The 21,614-nt window shown below is 41.3% G+C and overlaps 1 protein-coding gene across 6 annotated transcripts in view; it reads right to left on the reverse strand.

Moving 5' to 3' along the window:
* Nucleotides 1-21,614, reverse strand: part of Usp9x (ubiquitin specific peptidase 9 X-linked) — a 135,301-nt gene that overhangs the window by 110,526 nt on the left and 3,161 nt on the right. For 2 of the 6 annotated variants that reach the window (XM_026387564.2, XM_026387557.2), the window contains exon 1: nt 2,437-3,229. The exons of 1 other annotated variant lie outside the window; for it this stretch is intronic. The gene's annotated coding sequence lies outside the window, so the exon portion shown is untranslated. Of the gene's footprint in view, nt 1-390; nt 474-1,745; nt 1,838-2,436; nt 3,230-21,614 lie in introns of those variants that run through there. 3 more of the 6 variants (XM_026387559.2, XM_026387561.2, XM_026387562.2) reach the window with 3 other exon arrangements.

Genomic DNA, 21,614 nt, shown 5'->3' on the forward strand with positions numbered 1-21,614 from the left:
TTCAAGATTCAGAAAACCTACCAGCATGAAGGGAAAATATAATGCAGGCAATAAATGAAAGCATTACGTTCTTTTAGAACAAAAATCAACTAGTAGCTCAATAACCATGGGGTAAGAACCCCTCCCACCACTTACTGCCAAAAGATTCAAAAGAGAAATAATCCTTTAATGCACATATGTATGTATTTCAAATAACGTTCTTTAACCTGATTTAAGGATTGGTTTCGATATTAAAATTCTGAAACTAGTGCATAAAGACATTAAAATTGATCTCATGAAATAAAAATACGCTAAAGAAGGCTTGCATGTATCCAATTAATCAAGAACTGGATGACTGGCAAATTCATGGCAAACATCCATTTTCAAAACTATAAGCAGCATTATTAATACCACGTCAAAGAAAAATGATCTCTGAGGAGATATCCACGAAATCTCTCGTCTTCTTGAGATATCAGAAAAGGTATTTCAAGATCCTGGAAAACAAAAGAGCCGAGTAAATCCTACTTGAGCATTCACCGATATTAAAAATAAGAGGGCTATGGGATACCAACAAGATACCTCAATAATTTGGTGAAAGGTAAAATCTACCCTTCGAAGTTACTTTTTGAAAGAATATAGATTCTCACATGTAGTGTCCTTGCTGTTATTTAGTCCCTCCAGAAATTCTCAGAAACTACCAAGGTCAGCAAACAAAAGAAGCAGCAGAACATTAAGATAACAAGAATTAACAACAGTTACATGTTCACGGGGAAAAATTTTATGAAAAGGAGTCAAGAGAAGAAACGCTATAGTCTAAAAGTTACGTTTTTAAATCAGAGAAAGCAAAACATGTTAGAAAATATCAAAAACATTTTTGAGTTCACCCTTGGAATATCGATTCAGAATACTTCAAGTTTTCCCTCAAGCCAAACACTGGAACAATAGTTTTAAAGGTTACAGTTACAAATATGACAAAGCACATGAATTTAAAAATTGAGAAAACAAATACTGACTTCTTTGTAAATTTATTGCATATTTTTTTCCAAGAATTTGGAAGGCATTTTGCTGAAACCAAAATGGCAGCCCAGTGAATCAGTCGACCAGTGAGATCTAAAGGAGTTTGCAGTCTCTATTTTTAAGTTCAAGTGTAAGGGTTAAGAAAGCCAAGCTAATCAAGGCTAACTAGTCCTCTATCATAAAGGTAAATAATCAGCTCCAAGAGAGGGTTAAGTACCTGCTGAAAACTTTCTTAATGCACCCAAAATGACTCTTCCTCAAGAGTGAAATTATACGAACGGTATTTAGACTCCGGGGTTTCAAGGTAAAAGAAGGCTACATTCTCTCCTCCCAAAAGAAAGCATGAATATTATACCTAAACCTACAACTCGGTTAAATTCAGACAATCTGAATCAATTATACACACCTGTAAACTGCACCATGAAAATGCAATTAACGTTATAACTACGGAACCCCCCCCCCAAAAAATAACAATTTAATCAGGAGCTACTAAAAAAAAAAAAAAAAATCTTTCAAACCCCAGGGTAAGTTCCAGTCTCTGCAGAAATCCACACCAAACACAAAACAAGCCAAACAAAACAAGTAGACACCTGCTCCCTAACTCTTTAAATATTTCACAATGAATGAAAAATAAGTCATTTATCCAACCCGAAGCCTCACACCCCAAGGTTTTATCACTAACAAACTCTCACATGCTAATATTTTCGCAGAAACAGTTAAAAATAGAAAGGTGGTAGGTCCAAGCTCACTTGGAAGCGATTTCTGCATCAAAACATCTTTTCGCGGCTCAGGCCCTGGGCAACGAAGGGGGGCGAAGGAGGTGCCGGGGGCCGATAACCCGGCTCCGACTTCCAGACCACAGGGCCGCGGAGAAGCTGCGGGTTATCGCGGGAGGGTGGGGGGAGGCGGACAAGTCGTCAGGCCTGATAGCCAGGCGTAGCCGAGGCCTACCGCTCCAAATCACTCCACCTCAGTAATGGCGTTTGGTGTCAAGTGGAAAGAGACTGGGGAGAAGAGCGGCCGCGACTCCGCGGGGCAGCAAGGCCCCGGGCGGGGGCGGCTCGCCCCCGGCGCTGACCCGGCCCCCGGTGCGGATGGGGGGTGGGGGGGGCTGCACGCCGCGCCCGGAGACTCCATCCTCCTACTCGGCCCCAGACAGGACGGGAAGGGGGAGGAGGGGGAGGAGGGGGAGGGACGGAGCCGTCAGCCATTTTCCCTTACAGTCCAAAACACACAGACACGCTCTCGGGACACCGGCTAAGCAGAGAACACAACCCCGCGCTCGGCCGGCCAGCCCGGCCCGAGAGGGGGCCGCGGGGAAGCCCCCGGCCCGGCCGGCAGACACTGAGGGAGGGACTTCACACACACCCCCCTCCCTTCACCCACATCCAGCTGTTGGCCCCGGAAAGGCGCGTCGCCCCGGCGCGGCTGGCTACTCACCGCACGACACAGGCGTCTTCTTCTCAGAACCGGGACACGCGGAGGCGGGACGCAGAAAGGAAGGCAAACCTCGGTCTCGGGGCAAGGCCTAACCTGGGAGCATCCCAGTCCCGCGGGTGACGGGCGACAAAGTGTCGAGAGGCTGCGGCGACCGGGCTCGGGAACGCGGGCGTTAAAACTAAGGGGCTGCACACGAGCGCTGGAATTCGCTCCTCACCGTGTCCACCCTGCAGCAGCGGTGGCCGCAGCCGACTCCTCCTCCTCCTCCTCCTCGGCCGGCAGCGGCCCTCTTCCCCCTTCTCCCCTCGGGCTGGGGCTCTAGCTGAGCTCTGAAGGGCTCCGGGCGGTGCGTTTCTCCTGCGTCACCTCCTCCCGCTCCTCCTCCTGCAGCGGCACCTTCACCTTCCCCTAGACGCCGCCTCTGTCCCCGCTCCAGGCCTGGTCGCTCTGCTGCGGCTACCTTCTCGCTCCCGGCGCCGAGCCGAGCCGAGCACCGGGCGCTAAGGCGGCCGCCTCCCGTGAGAGAGAGGCGGCAGCAGCGGTCTCCCGCGAGGCCTGTGGGCTGTGCAAGGCGGGGAGGGGCTCGGCGCGGCAGAGGCCCAAACGGGCCGGGTGCGGAGAGGTTGCGGCTCCGGCGGCAGCGGAGACTAGCTTCCGCAGCCGCGGATACGCGTCCTCGTCAATATGGCGGATCCGGCAAACCAAAAGAAAAAAAAACCGCTCGACCAGTGGCGGCGGCGGTAGCGGCGGCGGCAGCAGCAGCGGTGGTGGTGGCGGCGGCGCAGACTCCCACTACCCCCAGCACCGCCCAAAGGCCCGAGGTTCTCCGCCTCCTCAAGACCCCGCCCCCTCAAGACCCCGCCTCTCGATCCTCCCCCTGCCCCTGCCCAGCCCCCCTTCTCTCAGCTATCCCCTTCTCCCCCTCCACCCCGGCTGCAGAGCCTGGGAGAACCGCGTGAGCCGCCTGGGGGCCGGGCCTGGCGAAAGACGCCCAGAACCCTGAGAGCCGGTTGGGGGAGGGGGAGACAATGCGGTAAAGATTGTTCACGCAGTACCGTTTCTTCCGGCCAGCCCCTCCAGGGTCATGCTACGGCCACAAAGTGTTCCATACCCCTCGGCTTGGGAACTGAACGAGGGCAGAGGTGGCACGAGGACGGACCGAAAGGGGGGGATGGGAGGCCCGAGAACATCTAGCATACCACGCTGAAGAAGGGGCTGGGCGGTGGGGACTGGCTGGGTATATGGCGAGGACAGGGTTAATCGCGTGAGCTGCAGCCGCGTCGCTGAGTTTGACTCGGGACGCTTGTTTTGTTCCATTGTGAACCGTAGCCCCGCCGACGAGTGCCCGGATGATGACGTCACCGGTCTCCCCCTTTTTCCGGGATTGTGGGGGGAGGGGCGGAGGAAAGATGAGATTTCAAGACCTAGCGCTGGGCGGTCGCTGCCGCGGTGCCCGGGGGTCCCGGCGGCACAGCTGACCCGTGTCACGTGACACACGAACGGGCCGGGCCACCGGTGGCGGCAGCGGCGGCGCGATGTCCCGAGAGTTTGGCCACCTGCTCCGTGCCGATAGGGGGAAGGTGTGGCTATATCTCCGCGGAGGGAGGAGGGGGTGTTGGGAGTGGAAGCCTCCTTCCCACCCTATGAGGGAGGCGCTCTAAGAAACTCATTCACACGATCCTGCAGCATCAGTACCCACAAGCATTTAGGCTTTCTCACATCCTGACCAACCATTCTTTGGCCATTGGAGCCCTTGAAATCGACCAGCAAAGACAAAGATTACGCAGTGCCACCGACAGCACAGCGACTGGGCAGCACTAAATGTGGCAAGATTAGCCTGTTGACAAATCATCAGCATGATTCTGTGTTAGAACCCGGAAGGAACTTATGAACCCATCCGCTATGTCATGGACTATATTCTCACATGTTTATAATCCAAAATGCAGGCCCCATAGGGAAAAATTATCAAGCTAATCTCAAATAAGGAGTGCTTGGAACAATACTATACAGTCTACCTAAGCTACCCAAATGAAAAGAAAACAAATGCAATCCCTAATTTACCAGATTTTCTTTTCACTTAAAGTTGCCTGTGGGCACTGATAGGATGCAAAATTGTAGTAAAATTCTATAAAACAAGATGTGTTATATTTTGCAGAGGACAAGGGTTGGATTTAGTTATGCTATAAATATATTAATTTATAATAAAGAATAAATTAAATGGAATCCAAACCAATCTGGATGGCGGCCCATGTTACTGGTATCTTAAATTTTGAAGCCATTTCTCTATGTAACACTAAACTGTTTTTGCCACAGAAATTAATGGTGTGCCAAAACATTCCATTCATAGCCCTAATCACTCTAAGCACGTGTTATCTTGCTTTTATAATTACGTCCATGCATAGTTTGCCTCCTCGGGTAGCTTAGGAGCTCCTAAAGAGTAGACACTTCACCCATATACACTGTAAAGTTTGCTAGCTTCATGGTGGTTTTCTTGAATCCTCTGTACCCTGTGAGGTAGCCAGAACATATATTGATGTCCTTGATTTTTCGGTAAGTAATTTGTCTAAAATCAACAGACAGGATTGGTAACTGTTGACCACAGGTATTTTAATCCTATTAAAAATACTCTTTCAAAAAGCTGTCTGCTCTCACCAATTCTTTCAACATTATACCTGAGGTTCTAGCCAGGATAGGAAAAAGAAATGAAAAATATCCACATAAGAAAGGAACAATCAAACTTTCTTTATTTGCACATGACAAAATCTTATATATAGATAATCCTGGCTAATCCACTACAAAAAGTATTAGAGCTAATAAACGAGTTTAACAAGGTTGCAGGATGTAAGATCAATATTTAAAAATCAATAATATTTTTATCTAGCAAGAAACAATCTGAAATGGAAATTATGGCTAGCATAAAAAGAATAAAATACTTAGGAATAAATTCAACAAAAGCAGCACAAGGTTTGTACACTGAACAAAATATTGCTGAAAGAAATTAAAGAACAGAATAAATGGGAAAACATCCCAGGCTCAAGAATTAAAAGGTTTAATACTGCCAAAGTCAGTGGTGCAAACTGTAATTCCAGCTACTCCAGAGACTGAAGTACAGAGCAAAGTGGTTCATGTCTATAATTCCATTGACTCGGGAGGCTGAGGCAGGAGGATCTCAAGTTAGAGGTCAGCTTCAGCAACTCAGCATAACTCTCAGCAACTTATCAAAACCCTGTCTTAAAATAAAGGACTGGGGGTGTAGCTTAGTGGTATAAAGTGCCTCTAGGTTCAATTCCTAGTACAAAAAAACAAAAATATAATAATAATTTTTGAAAAAGAGGCTGAGGCAGGAAGATAGTTTGAGGCCTGAACAACACAATGACACGCTGTCTCAAAAAAAAAAAAAAAAAGGCAGGGCAATCTCTATTAAAATCCCAGCGGGCTTTTTTGCAGAATTTGACAAAATGATGACCCAAAATTATCTTTAAAATAAGAACAAAGTTGGAGAGCTCCTATTCCTGATTTCAAAAGTTACTGCAAAACTACAGTAATCAAAACAGCACTGGCATAAGGACATGAATGTACACTAATGGAACAGAAAGGAGAATCCAAATATAACCCTTGAGTCAATTGATTATCATAGTGTCATAGTGTTTTCCCAGCAAGATATATGTTGCATATATATATGCAAAACAATGAAGTAGGATCATCACCTCACATTGTATGCAAAAATTAACTCAAAATGAACCAAACACCTAAACATAAGAGGTGAACCTATAAAACCCTTAAAAGAAAACACGAGAAAAGCTTCATGACATTAGATGTGGTAATGATTTCACAAGTGAAATTGTAATAATAACATAGGCAACAAAAAAAATAGATAAACTCGACTTCAACAAAATTTAAGACTTTTATACATCAAAAGACACTATCAAACTGGGCACAGTGGTGGGTGCCTATAGTCCCACCTACTTAAGAGGCTGAAGCAAGTGATCCCCTAAGCCCAGAAGTTTGAGCTAACCTGGGAACACAGTAAGATTCTGTCTCAAACCAAACAATACCAACAACAAAAACAGATACTACATCACACTATAGAAATATATTTAATTACTATGTGTCAATTAAAAAATCAAAAATATTTTTTAGAAAGAAAATGTAACCTACAGAATGGGAGAAAATATTTGTGAATCATATCTGGGAAGAGATTAATAATACTTTTATTTAAAAAGAGGCAAATGATTCGAATAGATATTTCTCCAAAGATATACAAACGGACAATAAGCACAGGAAAATACGTTTAACATCACTCTCATTAGAAAAATTCAAATCAGCAGGCTGGGGATATAGCTCAGTTGGTAGAGTGCTTGCCTCACACGCACAAGGCCCTGGGTTCAATCCTCAGCACCACAAAAGAAAAGAAAAATTCAAATCAGCAAGGTACAGTGAGTGGCACATGCCTGTAATCCTCAGGAGGCTGAGGCAGGAGGATCTCCAGTTGGAGGCCAGCCTCAGCAACTTAGCAAGACCCTGGCTCAAAATAAAAAATAAAAATGGCTAAGGATGTAGCTCAGTGGTAGAGCACCCCTCAGTTCAATTCTCAGTACCAAAAAGAAAAAGAAAGAAAAAAACAAAAATTCAAACCAAACACCACAATGAGTCACACCCATTAGAAAAGCTATTATCAAAAAAAAAGGAAAATAACAAATGTTAGCCAGGATGCAGACAAACTGGAACCCTCTCTATATTGCTGGTGAGAATGCAAAATAGCTGCTAAGAAAAACAGTGGGACAGTTACTCAAAAAGCTAAACATAAGTCACCATATGACCCAGCAATTCCACTCTTAGGTAGAGGTATATCCTAAAGAATTGAAAGTCAGGTCTCAAATAGATTCTTATGCACTGACATTCATAGCAGCCTTATTCACAATAGCCAAAATGTGACAACAACTCAAATGTCCAACAAATGAAAGGATAAACAAAATTATACACACACACACACACACACACACACACACACATACACATATATATACACACACACACACAATGAAATGTTATTCATCCTTAAAAAGGACAGAAACTCTGATACACACTACATATGAATGAATCATGGAAACATTATGCTAAGTAAAAGAAGTTCAAGGCCAGCCTCAACAACTAAGTGAGACACTGCCTCAAAAAATCAAAAGGGCTGGGATGTGGCTCAGTGGTAAAGTGCCCCTGGGTTCAATTCCCAGAACGGAAAAACAACAGGTTGAGGATGTAGTTCAGGGGTGGAGTGTGTGCATGTGTGAGGCCCTGGGTTCAACCTCCAGTACCTACCTCCCCCCCCAAAAAAGAATTAAAAAAAAAAAAAAGTCAAAAACTGGTGATTTCCTATGATGGAGTCTATAAAATAGACTCTTACCAGCAGTCCAAGACTCAATTCTCAAGTTAAACTCACCCACAAACTCCTTCTCAGGCCCTGTGGAGCTACCCAGGTGTTCTGCACCTGGCTCCAAGGTGTGGCCTCAGATACTGCCCCTTTTTGACACCTTCTGTTCAGTAAATGAGATAGGAAAATGAATAGTTCCAAATAAGTTCAATGCCACAGTGCAACTCAAATTAATGCATATAGTCCAGGCTTTTATCCAACTTTCTTTTTGTTTCTTTTTCTAACACATGTCCTTTAGCTTTAAAACTGCCTTTTTTTTTTTTTTTTAACTTCCTGGTTCTGCCTCATTAGGGCAAAACTTTATTACATTTCCTTAAAAAATTTCCTGTTGCACTCTCTCCCCTCTTCCCCACCCCAGCACCAGAAATATTTGACAATTATACTCATTGTTTACTAGGATACATCTTAAAGAAAAGACAGAATTTCCTGGGCAAGTTGATAGTATTTATTACTTTCAGAGCCACAAATTTCAAAGTTTAAGTTCTAGAGGCAACGGGGGTCAATGCTTCATGCCTGTGGAAATACCTTCTAAACTAATGCCCAAACTAATATCGAAGACAAAAGAGGCTTCCTAATAAGCGCCCCAGAGAAGTTTTCGTGATTGAATAGAACGAGGAAAGTCCTCAACAAATGACAAATTATTATATAAAAATACCATAAGTGGGAGCTGGGGTTGTGGCTCAGTGATAGAGTGCTTGCCTAGCACGGGTGAGGCACTGGGTTCGATCCCCAGCACCACATAAAAAATAAACAAAATAAAGTTATAAAAAAATTTTTTTAAATACAGTAACTAGGAATCTAAATAGGTGGTCCCATTTTATCTTCCTTCATGATAGCAGACAGAGGACAAGCTAGGGAGAGCAAGGGACAACATAAAAGTTCACAATTGCCAGCACACGCCTGTGGTTGGAGAGGCTGAGGCAGGAGGATCTCCAAGTTGAAAGCCAGATTCAGCAATTTAGCAAGGCACTAGGCAACTCAGTGAGACCCTGTCTCTAAATAAAATACAAAATAGAGCTAGGGATGTGGCTCAGTGATAAAGCACCCCTGGGTTCAATCCCTGATGCCCACCCCCCCAAAAGAATAAAATAATCAAAAGCTCATAATTGATAATGTGCTATGTCTTATGGATAGTTAATGGAATTTTAGACACCAGTGTCTACCAACATGGTTATCTATCTTGCTCTCTGGGAACCTCTCTGAAACTGATCTATTCCGAGACAAGGATTTGAATGCAGAGTCGTACAAGGACACCAGGAGTAGGCCCAGCTTTGGATCACCCCTGTTTTGGGGATGCACAGACCTTTGAAGCAAAATTGCCCTATACCTGTCCACTGGAAGGAAACCAGGTACTTGATCTTAATTGTGGTACAGGGGATTCAGTCACCATTGCCATTATAAGGAGAACATCAAAGACAAGCTAGTTAATGAGTGTTCCCATGTCAAAGAATATTTAAAATTAGTTACTGCACAAAGGTCTTAAGAACTTGCAGCTCACATATGAAACTTGATAGTTGTCTCCAATTTGATAATAATTTTTAAAATGTACTTGATATTACTAACAAGTTGTAAAGCTGAACATTTTCTAAATTATTAATCAAAAATTTTTTGATCAACCTTGATTCTTTTTTTCTAGATTTTGTGATGTTTTAATTGGCAAGATATTTAAAACTTGTCATTTGTGGAGATTTCTTCTCTCATTATAAATATTCCCCTCTGTCTGTACCTAATTTTGCATTTATAATTTTGAAATGTCTTCTTATTTTTTTTTTCTTAAAAAAGGCTCCCAGAAAAAAAGTAAACACTTTGAAGCTCATAAACAAGTGTCAGGCTTCACAAAGCCCAGATTTGGCCCTGTTAAGAGAGATAAGGGGGGGCTAGGGTTGTAGCTCAGTCGCAGAGCACTTGCCTAGCATGTGTGAGGCACTGGGTTTGATCCTCAGCACCACATAAAAAATAAATAAAATAAAGGTATTCTGTCCATATGCAACTACAAAAAAATAAAAAGAAAGAAATTTTTAAAAAGAGATAAGGTAATAATAGTCAATAAATGATAATTAAAGGCGAACCATGAAGTTGCCAAGCGACTTTAAAAAAAGAGAGCATAGGCAGGGAAAAGGAGTCAGTTTTGGAGGCTGGAGGCTGGGCCTCCATAAGTGAGAAGCCACAGAGAACACAGGTACCCTGAAAAAAAGGACTCCATTCTTCCTGTCCCTGGGAAGTGACACCTTCCCTTAAGAATGAACACTCCCACTGTGACCTGTGTGTTACGCTCATCTGGTGCTATTTAGCCAGCATGAGGTTATCATCAGAGACCAGTCATATGTGTGTATGAAAAAGTTGAAAAACGAGACTTGACAATGTTGGCTGAACCCCAGAGCTGACTCCAAGCCAAGCTGCTCTCTGGCATTTTTCACCCCACCCCCAACAGGAAGCACCACTTAATATTTCACCAATGAGTCTATTTAACTGGTGTTAAAGGTATATCTTCATTTCTTTCACCCTAGAGTTTTTGGATCTTTGGGACTTTCTTTAAAATCTGAAGGGTTCTATTTTATATATTTTATGTAAACTACCACGGTTTACAAAATAATCTGATCCTTTTATTTTTATTTGTAAGCACAGTCTTGCTAATTTGGTCTAGGTTTCTAAAGTACATATTTTCACAATTGGAAATATCCCCACCAGTATGTGGCATAGATTGTGCCTCCCTCCTGAGCCAATGCTTGATCTAGTAAATGCCTTCACAGTAGTATAGCTCAGATCTGTCCACATATTAGTCTGATAGGTATCCAAATTTTCCAGATCTTACCTAGCTAAAATACACAATGTGGACAGTAGAATCAATAAGCTTTTTTTTGGTACCAGAGATTGAACTCAGGGGCACTCGACCACTGAGCCACATCCCCAGCCCTATTTTGTATTTTATTTAGAAACAGGGTCTCACTGAGTTGCTTAGCACCTCACTTTTGCTGAGGCTGGCCTTGAATTTGTAATTCTCCTGCCTCAGCCTCCCGAGCCATTAGGATTACAGTCATGTGCCACCATGCCTGGATTTTCTCGATCATTTTTTTTTTTATTTTTAAAGATATTTTTTAGTTGTCAATGGATCTTTTATTTTATTTATTTATATGTGGTGCTGAGGATTGAACCCAGGGCCTCACACATGCCAGGCAAGTGCTCTACCCCCCTGATCCACAGCTCCAGCCCCTCAATCATTTTTACAATCTGAACTGCACTGTAGTCACCAGGATCAACCTCTTGGTACTTCAAGTCTGACACCGAGTCAAATTCTTGCTCCATTTTCGCTATGTCACTGTAGCCTGAAATCAGCTCCATCTTGCTTTCTGCTTAAGCACACAATCCCACTTCTTCCTGGCCAGCTTGGAAGTTCTATAAAAAAGGCAAATTTTCAACCAACTCTTCCTTTTACTAGTTTCTTTATTCAAATCTGGAAATAGTATTACATGTCCTAGAAAAAAGTAAACACTTTGAAGCTCATAAACAAATATACTCATTTACTACCAATTCATGCACTATAGCATCATTAATTTAGATCTCACTAAATCAGAACATGATACTCTAGACAGCAATAGTCTTGAGTTTTATGCTTGGCCCATCATAAATGATAAAGGTGGGAAAAAAGGCATTATTCAAATCAACATGACAAACAAAAGAGACTTATTTACAATCTAGTCTCTTAATCTGTTTGTTTTGAACATTGCAGAAAAATCTGTTAAAATACTAAACTCCCAAATTATTCTTGGTAATTAAAATAGGTTCTCTAAAGCCTTTGCAATCAGCATAGTGATGAACTGAGGGCTCTATTTTACATAGAACTTTTTACAATCAGGAGAGGCAGGGTTGGACTGGGGCTGTGGCTCATCGGTAGAGCACTTGTCTAGCATGTGTGAAGCACTGGGTTCGATCCTCAGCACCACATATGAATAAACAAATAAAATAAAGGTATTCTGTCCACATACAACTATGAAAAAAAGTTTAGAAAAGGAAATATGCCCTTTAAAAAAAAGAGAGAGGCAGGGTCAAGGGTCCAAGTTTAAGATTCCCTCCTCTCCTCCCTGCCCCACTTCGGACTATTAAAGTTTGAGATCTTACTTCCTTCAGGACTTTCAAGATAGAATTCATTCAGTGTGTGTGTGTGTGTGTGTGTGTGTTCACATACCATTATTTCTGTCAAGATATCCTGTAGTGCAAAATTTTCATTAAAGATCTAATCAATTGGAATTGGTGAGATTTTTGGTGTGTGTGTTTATTTTTGTATTCTAACCACTATATTAAAAAAAATATATTGGGGAGGATAGGAAGGGCAGCTGAATAGAATAGACAATATGATTGATGTATGGACATTCCATGTATGTATTATATGTCAAAATACATTCTGCTGTCATGTATGACTAAAAAAAAAAATTTGTACTTGTAGATGGAAAACATGTCTTTATTTTATTTGTTTTATTTTTTTATGTGGGGCTAAGGATGGAACCCAGTGTTTCACACATGCTAGGCAAGAGCTTTGCCACTGAGCTACAGCCCCAGCCCCCTACCATTATCTTTTTTATTGCTAAAAACAGCAATTCTTTCTTGGCTCTTAAGTTTCTCCATCCACCCCCTTCTTTTAGATAAAACTGATTGCTTCTAAAAAAAATGGAAATGGTGATTTGCCAATGATCTAGCATTCATTTTTTCCCATCTTTACAATTTGGGGCTGACTTCAGGACCTCTGACTTCTTTTGGGGGTTGACCTGGGTTGTGTAGCAGCCATTCGAACTCTGTTCTTGGGTTTGCCAGCTCAAGCAGTTGTTTGCAGAAGGTGCCACTGTTTGTGGATCCACTACTCACTAACAGTTTACATAAAGACACAGGCAGCTTTTTCTGCTGGGTCAAGTCCTTCAACAAACATGGGACTGCATATTGAAATAGTGATGTATGATAGCTTTTAAACGTGTGCTGCAAATGGCAGCGAAACAGGTTGAATGATCAACAGAAACAGCCTGGACCAACCATCATTCTGTAAAAGGGCCTTCCCTTCAGTTTACCTAATCTGGACACCAGAGGCTTAAACCAAGTAAAACTTGCATGTGTCATACACAAACAACATGATTATAACTATATTACAAAATTTCAGACAAATAGGGGACAAACTTTCCCTAATTCCATCACCAAAACCAATGACCACTGTCATTTTTGCCTCTTTCCTTCCACATTCATTTGTATGAAGTCTTTTGGGAAAAAAAAAAATATAGAAATAATGCAACCAAATTAAGGAAGTTTAAAAAATTGAGAAACAAAAATGTCTTCGATCATGCCAAAACATGATGGCTGTCATTTTGGTGTATTCTCTATTCATCATTTAAAATTGCATTTTTCTTGGGGCTGGGGATGTGGCTCAAGCGGTAGCGCGCTCGCCTGGCATGCATGCGGCCCGGGTTCGATCCTCAGCACCACATACCAACAAAGATGTTGTGTCCACCGAGAACTAAAAAAATAAATATTAAAAATTCTCTCTCTCTCTCTCTCTCTCTCTCTCTCTCTCTCTCACTCTCTCTTTAAAAAAATAAAAAATAAAAAATAAAATAAAATTGCATTTTTCTTGGGGCTGGGGATGTGGCTCAAGCGGTAGCGCGCTCGCCTGGCATGCATGCGGCCCGGGTTCGATCCTCAGCACCACATACCAACAAAGATGTTGTGTCTGCTGAAAACTAAAAAATAAAATATTTTAAAAATTCTAAAAAAAAAATAAAATAAAATTGCATTTTTCTTGCCAGTTATGTTGGCTCACATCTATAATCCCAGCAACTGAGGAGGCTGAGGCAGGACGATTGCAAGTTCAGAGTCAGCCTCAGCAATTTAATGAGGCCCTAAGCAACTTAGTGAGACCCTGTCTCAAAAACAAAAAAAGGGGTTGAGGGTGTGGCTCAGTAGTAAAATAGCCCTGAGTTCAATCCTTGATACCAAAAAATTAATTAATTTAAAAATTACATTTCCTTCATTCTGAGGAAGAGTAGATGTGCATACAAATTCCTTTTTCAAATAATCATGTATTCACTTCCTAGAACCTTCAGCAAATGTTAGTACAATCTTTATTCGATACATCTCGTTTTTTTTTTTTGTTATTTTTTTCACTTAAAATATACAGCAGACCATTCCATTTCAGGATATTTCAAGCTGACTTTTTATTTTTTTTAATCATTATTTTTTATCACCTAAGTATTTCACTAGGTACATGTTCCACAACTTGGATAGCCAATCTTTTACTGATGCATATTTGGAATGTTTTAATCTTTTGCTATTGTAAGAAAATGCTGACTTCCAGCTTCCTGTGTGATATGTAAGTCATCACTCTCAACATCACAGTGACAAAAAAAACTGAACAACCACTCCTCTTAGATTGATGAGAAAACCGAGGTTACAGTGCTGCTACTCCCCCAAATTGGAGAACACAACTGAATATAGAAAATCACAGTTGACTAGCGCTTTAGAACAGAAAAGCCTGCAGCTGGCCCCACAATCAGAACAGGAAAACTTAAAACCCTAACTGACCAACTACAGGACAGTAATGTGAATAAGCCACAGAGAGAAAAACTCAGTTGGAGAGTGGTCCCACAATTTTGTATATTTGACCTCCTGGAATCTATCAGATTCCCAGGGTCTATGTGTAGGTATGTGAGATCATCCTGCTTCTCTATAGGGGGAGAGGAAAAGTAACCATTTTGAAATATGCCTAGAGAGTTCTGTTCTCCTTAACAAAAATGTGCCTAGTCACTTCCAGTATCATCAGTCTAATCATCACTAGAGCCTTCCAGATAGGAAGGAAATAGCAACTCCAGCCTCCACTAGTCTTCCAGTCTCACCTAAGAGGGAGCAGGGAGGGTGAGAAATGCATATGAAGGTCACAGCCCACCTAGCAGCACAGGCTGGCTAAAAGACCTAATTCACAGGACTATAAAATCCTTCCCCTCCCCAACACACTACTACCACCACATCACTCAAGGTCTATCTGTCATAGTTCCTTTTAGCCAACACATGTATCCAAGAAGGTACAGAACAATTCAAAAGTTGTAACTTCTGTGTAATGGGAATACCAGAAAGAAAGGAACAAAAGAAATATTTGATATAATAATGGCTGAAAATTTCCCAGTATTTTTACAGTGTTATTGTCTTTTTATTTCACATTTATTTTATTCATTCATTCATTCATTCATTTGGTGCTGAGGATCGAACCCAATGCCTTTCAACAAAAAATGAAAAGGCATACTAAAAAATAAAAACATGGTGTGAAGACACAAAGCAAGCAACAGAACTAGGCTTAGATATGGCAGAGATGTTGGAATCATCAGACTAGGAATTGAAGAGAATTCTGACTGGGCTGGGGATGTAGCCCAGTGGTGGAGGGCTTGCCTAGCATGAACCAGGGCTTGGGTTCAATCCCCGGCACCACAAAACCAAAACAATCATGATGCACACCCTAAGGGATCTAGTGAAAAAGTGGATAACATGCACGACCAGATGGGTAATGTAAGCAAAGAGCTGGAAACTCAAGAATCACAAGGAAATGCTAGAAACCAAAAATGCTACAATACAAATGAGGGCTCATCAGGACTGAGCATTGACAAGGAAAAGAATCAGTGGCCTTGCGGGGCTCAGTGGTGCATGCTTGTAATCCCAGCAGCTCAGGAGGCTGAGGCAGGAGGATCATGAGTTCAAAGCCAGCCTCAGCAAAAGCAAAGCCCTAAGCAACTCAGTGAGACCCTGTCTCTAAATAAAATACAAAATAGGGCTGGGGATGGGGTTCAGTGGCTGAGTGTCCCTGAGCTCAATCCCCGGTACAAAATAAATAAATAAATAAATAAAAAGCGGTGACTCCAAAGATATGGGAATAGAAAATTTAAAAACTTAATTCAAAGAACCAGGTGTAGTGATGTAAGCCTGTAATCCCCGCAACTCTGGGAGGCTGAAACAGGAGAATCCCAAATTCCAGGCTAATCTCAGCAACTTGGTGAGACTCTGACCCAAATAAAAAATAAAAAGGAATGGGGATGGAGCTGAGTAGTAGAATACCCAGTACCAAAACCAAAAACTTAATGCAAAGAAAGAAAAAAGAATAAAAAAGTTGGAACAGAATATCCAAGAAGGTACAGAACAATTCAAAAGTTGTAACTTCTGTGTAATGGGAATACCAGAAAGAAAGGAACAAAAGAAATATTTGATATAATAATCGCTGAGAATTTCCCAGTATTTTTAGAATGTTATTGTCTTTTTATTTCACATTTATTTTATTCATTCATTAATTCATTCACTCATTCATTCGGTGCTGAGGATCGAACCCAATGCTTCACAACATGCTAGGGAAGTACTCTACCACTGAGCTACAACTACAGCCCCCAATTTTCCAGTCTCAATGGCAGACACTAAACTATAGATCTAAGAAGCTCAGAGAACTCCAAGCAGGACAAACAACAACAAAATCTAAATCTCGGCATATCATATTTACTATAGAAAATCAAAGACAAATGATTACTAGTTTATGTAAATATGACCAAAGTCTGACTTCTAATATCCATCAACCCATCTCCTGTATGTTACACACAGATTATGCAATCTTTATTTTAATTACTATTAACCAAACATTATTATGACTCATTTTGAAACAAAAATTCTTTAATATTGAGCATATGGTTATTAAATTCTTAATTATTTAAAAGTATAATTGACAGATTCCAATAAATATCTAAATTCTCAAAAAAAAAAAAAAAACAAAGACAAATAAAAAATCTGGAAAGAAACCACAGGGGAATAAAGAACTTACCTATAGAGGAACAAGAATAAGAATTACATCAAACTTCTCTTCAGAACCCACGCATGAGAGTGGAGTTAAATATTTCAAGTGCTAAGAGAGGGGCTGGGGTTATAGCTATAGCTCAGTTGGTAGAGTGCCTGCCTCGCATGCACAAGACCCTGGGTTCAATCCCCAGCACCACAAGTAAATAAATAAAGTGCTGAAAGAAATAAACTACCACCCAAGAATTCTGTCTACAGCCAAATTATCCTGCAAATCTGAAAGAGGAAATAAAGGCTTTCTCAGACAAACAAACACTGAGAGGATTTGTTTTGGTAGAACTGCTTGGAAGAAATGTCATATAGGTCAGAAACGCAGGACTGCATTAAGGAAGGCAAACCATTAAAGAAGGAATACATGAAGGTAGAAAAAACTTTTCTTATTTTTAATTGCGCTAACAGCAGTTTGTTCAAAATAATAACAATAATAATATATTCAGTGCTTATAGCTTATGGGTAACTTACATGAATGATAAGAATGTCAAAAGGCAGGAGAAAGAGGAATTAGTAATATTGTGTCATAAGGTACTTTACTACCTGAAATGGTATAGTGCTATTTGAAAGTGGACTTGGATTAGTTGTAAACGTATATTGCAATCTCTAGGGGCAATTTTTTTTTTTTTATTTCTTAAATTTTTTTGGAGATAGCATCTCACACTATTGTCCAAGCTGACATCCAACTCCTGGGCTAAGAGATCCCCCTGCCTCAGCCTCCCAAGTAGTTGAGACTGCAGGCAAGCACCACCACACCTGGTTTAAGGCAACTTTTCAAAAAAGAAATATAATTGATATACTAAGACAGGAAAGAAAATGGAATCATATACCATGCTTAATTAACACCACAGAAGGCAAAGCAAGAGTAGAAGACAAATGAAGAAACAAAGAACAAGGACACTGAATAGAAAACAGTAACAAACCTGATAGTAATCCAACTAATCAATAGTCACTTTAAACATCTATGGTCTAAATAGGCCAATTAAAAGACAGAGGGGCTGGAGGTACAGCTCAGCCTCAGTATGTGCAAGGCCCTGGGTGGGATCCCCAGCACCAAAAAGTAAAAATAAAGACAGAAAAAAAAAAAAGAAAAAGAAACCATCAGAGAGGATTAAAAACAAAGCAAGACCCAACTATTTGTTGTCTATTAAAAAACACACATAAGGGGCTGGGATTGTGGCTCAGCGGTAGAGCACTTGCCTAGCATGTGCAAGACGCTGGGTTCCATCCTCAGCACCACATAAAAATAAATCAATAAAATAAAGATATTATGTCCACCTACAACTAAAAAGAAAAAGAAAAGAAAACAGAAACACACATTAAATATAAAGACTCAGACTAAATATGAAGGGATGGAACTTTCTCTTGCTTAACACAAATCAAAAGAAAGCTGGAGTGACTATATTTCAGGAAAAAAAGGCTTCATTGTTCATCACTGTATATATTTTTTTTCTTATTTAGAAAATAGATCTCTTTTCCCAAAACTTGTTTTGGTTTTTCTCTTTTATGACAGATAAAATATCTACAGTCACGTCGGTTGTTTTAGTCAGCTTTGTATTGCTATGACCAAAAGACCTGACAAGAACAACTTAAAAGAGGAAAAGTTGATTTTGGCTCAGGGTTTCAGAGGTTCCGTGCATAGATGGCTGACCCCATTGCTCTGGGCCTAAGGTAAGGCAGAAGGGCCTAGCGGAGGAAAGCTACCCATAACAGGGTGAGGAAGCAAAGAAACGGTGGGGGAGGGGGGGTTGCAGGAAAGATGCTCCCTTCCAGGGCATGTCCCCAGTGAGCCACCTCCTCTAGTCAAGCCCTTCCTGCCTACAGTTTCCACCTAGTCTGTCCATTCAAAGTAGAATGGATTGACTTGGTTAGAGCTCTCCTAAGTTAGTCATTTCACCTCTGAATATTCCTGTATTAACAGGAGCTTTTGGGGGACAACTCATATTCAAACCATAAAATAGGTCAAATGCACTAAAATTACAACTCCTGCCGGGCATGGTGGTACATGCCTATAATTCCAGCAACTTGGGAGGCTGAGGCAGGAGGATGGCAAGTTCAAAGCCAGGCTCAACAATTTAGCAAGGGCTTAAGCAACTTAGTAAGACCCTGTCTCAAAACAAAAAAGGGCTAGGGATGGAACTCAGTAGTAAAGAGCTCCTGGGTTCAATCCTGAGTACCAAAAAAAATAAAAAGTGTAGCTCCACAAATTTTTGTATGTATACACACATTTTTCACATATTTTAATAATAATGGCATCATTTCAGCACTTATGTACTAAACCCTGTTCTTAGCACTTCACGTGTATTAATTCCTTTAATCCTCATAATAAGCCTATAAGTTAGGTACAGTTATCATCCCATTTGGGATAAAGAAACTATGACACAGACAAATTAAGGTTTGGCCAGATTTGTGTGATTGGTAAGCTAGGAGTCAGAATTCAGATCTAAGCAGCCAAGCCCTGTGCCTATATTCTTTGCCTTTCTATACCTTAGCTACATATAGAGATAATCACGGGGGGCCTGGGGTTGTGGCTCAGAGGTAGAGCGAGGATAGCATGCACGAAGCACTGGGTTCGATCCTCAGCACTACATAAATGTAAAATAAAGATACTGTGTCCACCTAAAACTTAAGAATAAATATTTTTAAAAAAGATAATCACAGAAGGGCTTAGTCCAATGTCTGATGCACAATATCAGGTGCTTAATATTACCTTCATTTTTGACTACTATTATGTTTCATTGAATCTGAGGTGCCCTCCATTGTAAGATAGATCATAACTGTTATTTTTTTAAATTTTTTTGTAGCTTTAAATGAACAGAATGCCTTTATTTTGTTTATTTTTATATGGTGCTAAGGGTCGAACCCAGTGCCTCACATGTGCTAGGCAAGCACTCTGCCACTGAGCTACAGACCCAGCCCTTATTTATTTTCGATACCAGGGATTGAACCCAGGGGCACTTAACCACTGAACCACATCCCCAGCATTTTTGATTTTTGATTTTGAGATAGGGTCTTGCTAAGAGCCTTCCTAAGTTCTTGAGGCTGGCTTTGAACCCATCATCCTCCTGCCTAAACCTCCCAAGTCCCTGAGATTACAGTTGTGTGCATCCAGTGCTACATCATTATTTTAGATGCTACTCATAAAGAAAGAAAACACTGTCAATCATAATAATTGAAGATTCTATTGAATGTTGTTCAGATGCATTCTGGTTTCAAAGATGTGAGAAAATGTACTTCCTAGAATGAATAAAATTCCATATTATTGAATATACAAGGCCCCAAAATTTACATTTTCCGTCCTGACCACTCCCTTTCAACAGTAGACCCGCATATTCAACTGTTTATTTAATATCTCTATATGCATGTTCACAGGTACCTCAACAACCACAGAGCTAAAACAGAATTCTTGAGAGTCTACCGTCTTGGTGTATTATTATTCATTATTCAAGCCAAAACTCTTGGAGTCAATAAATACTAATTGCCTCTACCTTTAATATAAATCCATAATTCAGGTATTACTCACTATCCTCACAGCCAATATACTATTCCATAATACCTGTGGCAGACATTGCTAGTAGCTCACCTGATCCATGCTTTCCTCTTTCTTGTGGGCAGTTAGGTGTCGCCATATAATATTATGAGCAATGGAATATGAAAACAGATTTCTTATCTATTTTAAATAATTTTTTAGTTGTAGATGGACACAATACCTCTACTTCATTCATTTATTTTCACATGGTACCAAAGATCAAACCCAGTGCCTCACACATTCGAGGCAAGCTCTCTGCCACTGAGCCACATTCCCAGCCCCATGAAAACAAATTTCATGTGCTACTTTCAGCTGGCTTCTATAAAACTCCCAAGCATACTCTTATCTGCTTTTCTCCCCTTTTAGTTTGTTGCAATGGAGATGGCTCTGCACCTTATACCCAGTGATGACCTGGGTCAGCATGGGTTGAAGATAGCAGAGCCTCTGTTACCCTGGGTTTCTGAATGATCGCCTGGAGGAGGGCTGGCATATTGACCTGTTCACCCACCCAGTACTGTAAGATGAGCAATAACAAAAATTCTGTTGTATTTGAGCCAGTGGGTAGTGAGGAAAACTGATACTGAAGGATAGAAAGATGGAGAGCCATGTTAAAAAGCAGCAAAATTCTTGATTAAAATGTCACCTGTGATAAATTGGAAGCCAGATCAAGTGCCTCCTGAGCCTATAACTTCAGGAAAAGAGGGTGGAAAGTAAATGCCAGGTGTATATTGATGGCTACTCACTGTGTTTAGCAAGGAATTACCAGACAGAGACAAGCTCAGCCAAGAAGTGGTTGGTGCTAGAGTAAAAATAAAAGGAAATCAGACTGGGGAGATTTGAAGATACAGGGTTAAAAAAGCTGAGTGTTGCTGAGCACAGCACCTGTAATCCCAGCAGCTCGGGAGGCTGAGACAGAAGGATCACAAGTTCAAAGCCAGCCTCAGCAATATGGCAAAGGCCCTAAGCAACTCAGCAAGACCCTGTTTCTAAATGAAATATAAAAAGGGCTGGGGATGTGCCTCAGTGGTTAAGTGCCCCTGGGTTCAATCTCCAGTAACGGAAAAAAAAAAAAAAAAAAGCCGTTTCTACATCCCAAATAATAACTGAAAAAGGCTTTGTGTAACCAAATGTTAGGGGAATAGTTCCATGGTGACGTGCTGATGACCTTGCACATCTTCGCATAGGCCACAAGAACAAGGCTTGGCTGCAGTCTGACTGGTCTTGGCAGAATGCCCTGTGATTGCTCCTGGAACAAGAAGAGATAAGGCCAGGAGCTGCTGCAAGGCAGTTTCTTGTCCCTATCTTGTGGGAGACTGCCGTGAGGCCATTTCTCATCCATCTCCCTGGATTCACAGAGGGAAGTCCTCTCTACCC

This window comes from Urocitellus parryii, chromosome X (assembly GCF_045843805.1).
Source record: "Urocitellus parryii isolate mUroPar1 chromosome X, mUroPar1.hap1, whole genome shotgun sequence".
Lineage (NCBI taxonomy): Eukaryota > Metazoa > Chordata > Mammalia > Rodentia > Sciuridae > Urocitellus > Urocitellus parryii.